This window comes from Gekko japonicus, unplaced genomic scaffold (assembly GCF_001447785.1).
Source record: "Gekko japonicus isolate JY-2015 unplaced genomic scaffold, Gekko_japonicus_V1.1 scaffold2446, whole genome shotgun sequence".
NCBI lineage: Eukaryota > Metazoa > Chordata > Lepidosauria > Squamata > Gekkonidae > Gekko > Gekko japonicus.
The window spans coordinates 2,172-7,818 of record NW_015167127.1 but is presented as its reverse complement, the minus strand read 5'-3'; the positions used below and the strand labels follow the sequence as shown (position 1 = coordinate 7,818).

Below are 5,647 nucleotides of genomic sequence, written 5' to 3'. Positions count from 1 at the left end.
TGGCTTCATTAGCTTGAACAACGCTTCAAAATAATTTCCTTCTGCTCTTTGCATTACATTAAGCAAGTGACTCATTCCCCGTTTTAGCTCTAATTCGCATTTTTATCTCTAATTGGAAAAATGTATCCCTGTTAGAAACAAGGTAAGAACAAAACAGGTAACCTGCCAATTTTCAATTCACACTATCACATTTGGCTTCCCAATGGAAACAATGGCCCTGTACTAGCACCTCCTCTCGTTCCTTTCACCAACACATCATGCATCAAGAAACTGTTGTTCCCAGCCCCCTTTGTTTCATCAGCTTATGCTCATTCACATGGCTTCCCAATGGAAACAATGGCCCTGTACTAGCACCTCCTCTCGTTCCTTTCACCAACACATCATGCATCAAGAAACTGTTGTTCCCAGCCCCCTTTGTTTCATCAGCTTATGCTCATTGATTCAGGGAAACTCATAATGTAATTATGTCACATCACATATTTAAGACACTTACCCCCACCCCTTTTTCTCTCATTAGATTGAAAAAGCTGCTTACAGGAAACAGGGACTTACAATAGAATCATAAACAAATAATACTTGTTTTATGTATTGTTACATTGACGTAAGAACCACACACACAATCCAATCAGCGGCAGTACAAAACCAAAGCATCAATACAAAAAAAAACCCCATCACCTCATTCCAAAGGCCCTCCAGAACAAATAAGTGTTAACAAGACTACTGAAAAGCCAGGAAGAAAGGGGCTGAATGAACTTCAGGAGACAAAAAATTCCACAGTCTGAGGGGGGCAGTTAAGGAAGCCCTAACCTCACCTCTAATGAGGCAAGCTCACAAAACAAGATACTACCAGCCAATGTTCCCTCTAAGCTGTGGAATCTTGTGAGCAAAAGTTCTACTTTGTGAGCTACGGGCATTAAAGTTGTGAGAGAGCAATTTGGCTACTGCATAAATTATTTGCTCTGGAGACATCCTTCCTGAGCCAAGACAAATATGTGTGAGCCAGAGGCTAAAAAACTGTGAGCTGGCTCACACTAACTCAGCTTAAAGGGAACACTGCTACCAGCTAGTCTCAAGCACAGTCAGTCACATTTATTTATTCAGCATAGTCATATGGGTGGAGAGAGTTCTTTCAGGTACTGTGATCACAAATCATTTTGGCTTTAAACATAAAAGCCAGCACTTTAAATTGGGAGTCACTGCAGTTGCAGTTGACCCAATACTGACCTCATCAACAGGGGGGTGGGGGTGGGTGACTCACCAAAGTTTATACCAACTGAAAGTTCCACTCTTCAAAGGCATCGCCATGTACAGCATATTACAAAAGTCCAATCTGGACATTACTGGGCCATGTATTTTGTCTGATTATTAAAAGGCAAAAGAGGTAAATGGGAAGCTATTGCTGTAGGCCAATGGGCTTCAACCCATGCACCAGAACCCTCAGGCAGTTTTGGAGTCCCACCTTATAAACCTCTTATAGAGTTGCCAATATTGTTGTGTGTTTTTTTTTTAAAAAAGATCCAATGCTGATCTATCTGCATAAAGAATGCTAAAGGGCCATGGCTCAGAGCATACAGAAGGTCTCAGGTTCAACCCCTGTCATTTCCAGTTAAAAGGACAAGGTAGGAGGTGATGTGTAAGACCTCCACCTGAGACCCTTTAGAACTGCTGTCAGTCTGAATACACAATAATGAACATGATGGACTGATGGTCCGATTCAGTATAAGGCAGCTTCATGTGTGTTCATGTGATATCATGTATCTTGCTTCTTTTTGCACACACGACTTAGAGAAGCAGCCAGGTAGCAAGGCAAGTTCACTCAATGGTGGAAAGGATTCTTTTTTTGAAAAGGTAGGTTCAAAGGCCCTGTTTCCACCAAAGCAATTCCGGGCCTTCTCTCTCTTCCCTCAGCCTGGCCACCCGCCAGTCCTCCATGGACACTTTCAGCATGGAGTTCCCTTTCAGCATGGAGCCAGTTTGGTGTAGTGGTTAAGTGCACGGACTCTAATCTGGGCGCACCCTCCTCCACTTGCACCTGGCTGGATGGCCTTGGGCAAGCCGTAGTTCTGATAAGAGCTGTTCTTGAAAAAGAGCAGTTTCTGTCAGAGCTCTCTCAGCCCCACCTACCTCACAGGGTGTCTGCTGTGGGGAGGGGAAGGGAAAGGAGTTTGTAAGCCGCTCTGAGACACCTTTGGGTAGTGAAGGGCGGGGTATAAATCCAATCTCTTCTTCTTCTTCTTCTTCCCCATCAATGAAGTCACAACTCTGGCTCCCCCTCTGATGTCACAAGGTTGGTAGCTGGATGGGTCCAATGCTGCTGCCTGCACATTAAAGGTGGGTCCTGGGCAGTGTTCCCTCTAAGCTGAGTCAGTGTGAGCTAGCTCACAGTTTTTAAGCATCCAGCTCACAAGGTTTTGTCTTAGCTCAGAAAGGATGGCTCCAGAGCAAATTAATTTATGCAGTAGCCAAATTGCTCACTCACAACTTTAATGCTAGTAGATCACAAAGTATAATTTTTGCTCACAAGACTCCACAGCTTAGAGGAAGCATTGGTCCTGTGTATGGAAAAGCTGAAGACCAATGCTTTAAGGCATAGGCATTTGTTGACTTTGATATATATTCTGGTCAGTCTACTGGTCAGTCCACTCTATGGAATTCTTTTGTATATCCAAACAACAACAAAAACAGCTCATATGCACATGTCTAACAGATACGTATGCACAAGACATACAGAGGAAATCCAACCCTATTCTGAGGCAGTATATTTTAGATGGCAGGTTTTTCAAGTTATTTCATTATGCTTTTACAAAAGAGTGAGATACTATTTGAATTTTCCATCTCAGACCCAAGTGTCATTGGCCAGCCCAGGTGGCACACATACAATAGACAGAATCTATTTCAATTCTACACGCACTATAGAAATAAGACAAAGACTTCAGCTATCTGACAGAAATACATATGCTGACCCCAGGTCCAAATAAATAATTATGTGTATGCCCACAAACCAAGCTTATTTCGTTCTAGTCCCTGTTTCCCAGAGTGGCCAGGCAAATGTTTCGAGGAAGCCAATCAAACGGGGCTGGCCACAACCCTCCCGTTTCCAATTACCCAAACAACTGGTAGTGAATACAAAATGCTGCTCAACACAGAAGTTCTATTTAGCCATAACAATCATTGACAGAGCTGTCCATTCATGAAGTTGGTCTTTCAGAAACCATTTAAGCCAGTGGGCTGATGCAACTGAAAGAAGCAGATTACATAACTTGATTATGAATTGTGCCATATAGAATTTCCTTTCATCTGACCTGAACATCCAGTGCTAAATCAGTTTGACTGGGGTGAAGTTGTATGCATTTATATTCTTTGCATCATGCATTACTTGACAGAACTATGAAGTATAACCTTATGTGTGTGAAAAGATATTTCAACAAGCACAGCTTTCTGTTGGGTGTTACAAGTCAAAACACTTCAGTATTTACAGGGTTAATTATGTTTGTTATGATCAACAGGAAGTCACATGTTTGTTTGTAACCAATCTGTTTAGACAATAGAATGCCCGGGAACTTTGGAGCTAACTTGCTAGTCTGATTGGAAACCAATGTGTCAAGTATTTGGCATATTGGCTTCTCTTTCCTCTCTTTGCTCTGACTGAGAAGGAGACACCATTCTCTTCCCGTTTTAGTTTTTAGCTGTAAGGATGTAGCCATATTAGCTCTTTGTTATTTTATATCCTGTGCAATGTTTCCTCTAAACTGTAGTGTCCGACAATAGAATGCCCGGGAACTTTGGAGCTAACTTGCTAGTCTGATTGGAAACCAATGTGTCAAGTATTTGGCATTTTGGCTTCTCTTTCCTCTCTTTGTTCTGACTGAGAAGGAGACGCCATTCCCTTCCCGTTTTACTTTTTAGCTGTAAGGATGTAGCCATATTAGCTCTTTGTTATTTTATATTCTGTGTAGCTTTTTCCATATTAGGTTTATAGTAAACTTTTATATTTTAAAACACACCATGGACTCAGTCTCTTAATACTCTGCTGACTTACTTAAAAAGAATCCCAACACTTTCTCTGCCGCTCATTAATCAAGATGCACCTGTCAAAATGCCCTCATCTTCTCTCTACTGAAGATTCAACAACTGCCCCTGCTCTCTTTTGGTCAGTTTATAAGGCTTCCACAGAGATATACTGCAGTCCTTTGCATAATAACTCCAGCCTAAACCCATAGTCTTCAATGGCAGGCTTTAAACTGAAGTTACTCTACACAGGATAATTCCAGAGGAGCAGTCGTATTAGTCTGTTGCAGCAAAATCAAACAGAAGTCTAGTGGGACCTTTCTGGAATAAGTTCTTTCAGGTGCCAATAGACTTCTGTATATGAATGCAGGCTAAATTTTCTCTCTCATATTCATAACCTGTATCTGATTATTTCCCATTGTAGACATATGCCCAATTTAATGGTTTTCTATTTCTACATATTCCTACCCATTGAAAATATAACTCCTAGAGTGCAGAAAACACTAAACCACAAAATCGGTCTTTTGCCTATGGAAGGCAATAAACAAGCTCTTTTTCCCTTTCGCTGTCCACTTGCAGCTTTCTTATAGCGACCCAATAGAGTCTTCCAGGCGAGAGACTGAGAGGGTTTGCCGTTGCCTGCCTCTTCACAGAGATCCTGACTTCCCTGGTGGTCTCTCACTCCAAGTACTAACCATGGCCAAACCTGCTTAGCTTCTGAAGGCTGATGACAATAAGTTAGCCTGCGCTATCCAGTTGAAGGTAACTGGCACACTAGTCCACGAAAACTTCATACCCCAACAAAATCTTCCGGTCTGGATGCACAGATGGCCACCCGAAGATCACCAGTGACAGGTAAGCAACCTGTCTTTCCTTTACCTGCGGTGGGTGTTTCTCTGCTTTTCACAACTGACCCACACGGCTTAATCCTCTCTGCAATTTCCCCCTCTCTCACCCAGAACACAGTCGTGTACAGTAGAGCTGCTCATGCAGCAAGTCCCAAACAGGTTCGTGCCGAAACCAGCCTGTACAGGCAAAACCTAAACGCCACTGCTCTTTTCCTTCACCCGTCTGAAAGCGTGGACCGGGCCCCTTGCACACATCCCCCCTGGCCCCACTCCGGCTTCCCTGCTTCTTGAGCCCCCAAGGTCAGCCTGTACCCAGAACCGTCTCCCACCCGCATGACAGGGTCACAAAGCCGTGCCTACCGCCCTGGCTCTCCTTTGGGGTCCGTCTCTTCAACTCTGGCGGGGAAGACGTCGACCTCCCTTCAGCTAGGTGCTCTCATTGGGGAGCCGGCGAAGCTCCCCGCCGGCGGCTCTTGTCAAATCTCGTCGGCCTCAAAACCCAGCCTACGGTTCCCATCACCGTCCTCCTGTGAACTTCCCCAAGTCTCCGTAAAGAATCCCCCCCGCCCGGTCTTATCTCTAGGCTGTAGAAATCGTTTGAGGGTGGAGCGGAACAGGCCCGGCGAGGCTGCGCGTGCGTGCGTCGAGCCCGCCCTTTTTCCGCTGCGGGCCCTAGTGCTTAACGGGTTTGGTTCTCTGTCTCCTCGGAGCGCGGTGCTGCTGCAGGGCGCGGTTCTCGACCGGTCTGTGGAGACGACGGGACTCCCTCCCGTACAAAAAGATCGCCCCGT

The 5,647-nt window shown here is 44.6% G+C and overlaps 1 protein-coding gene across 1 annotated transcript in view; it reads right to left on the bottom strand.

Moving 5' to 3' along the window:
- ENTPD6 (ectonucleoside triphosphate diphosphohydrolase 6 (putative)) overlaps positions 1-5,427 on the bottom strand; it is a 45,907-nt gene extending 40,480 nt beyond the window's left edge. The window contains exon 1 of the mRNA XM_015413014.1: positions 5,217-5,427. The gene's annotated coding sequence lies outside the window, so the exon portion shown is untranslated. The remainder of the gene's footprint in view (positions 1-5,216) is intronic.
- Positions 5,428-5,647: the final 220 nt, after the last annotated feature.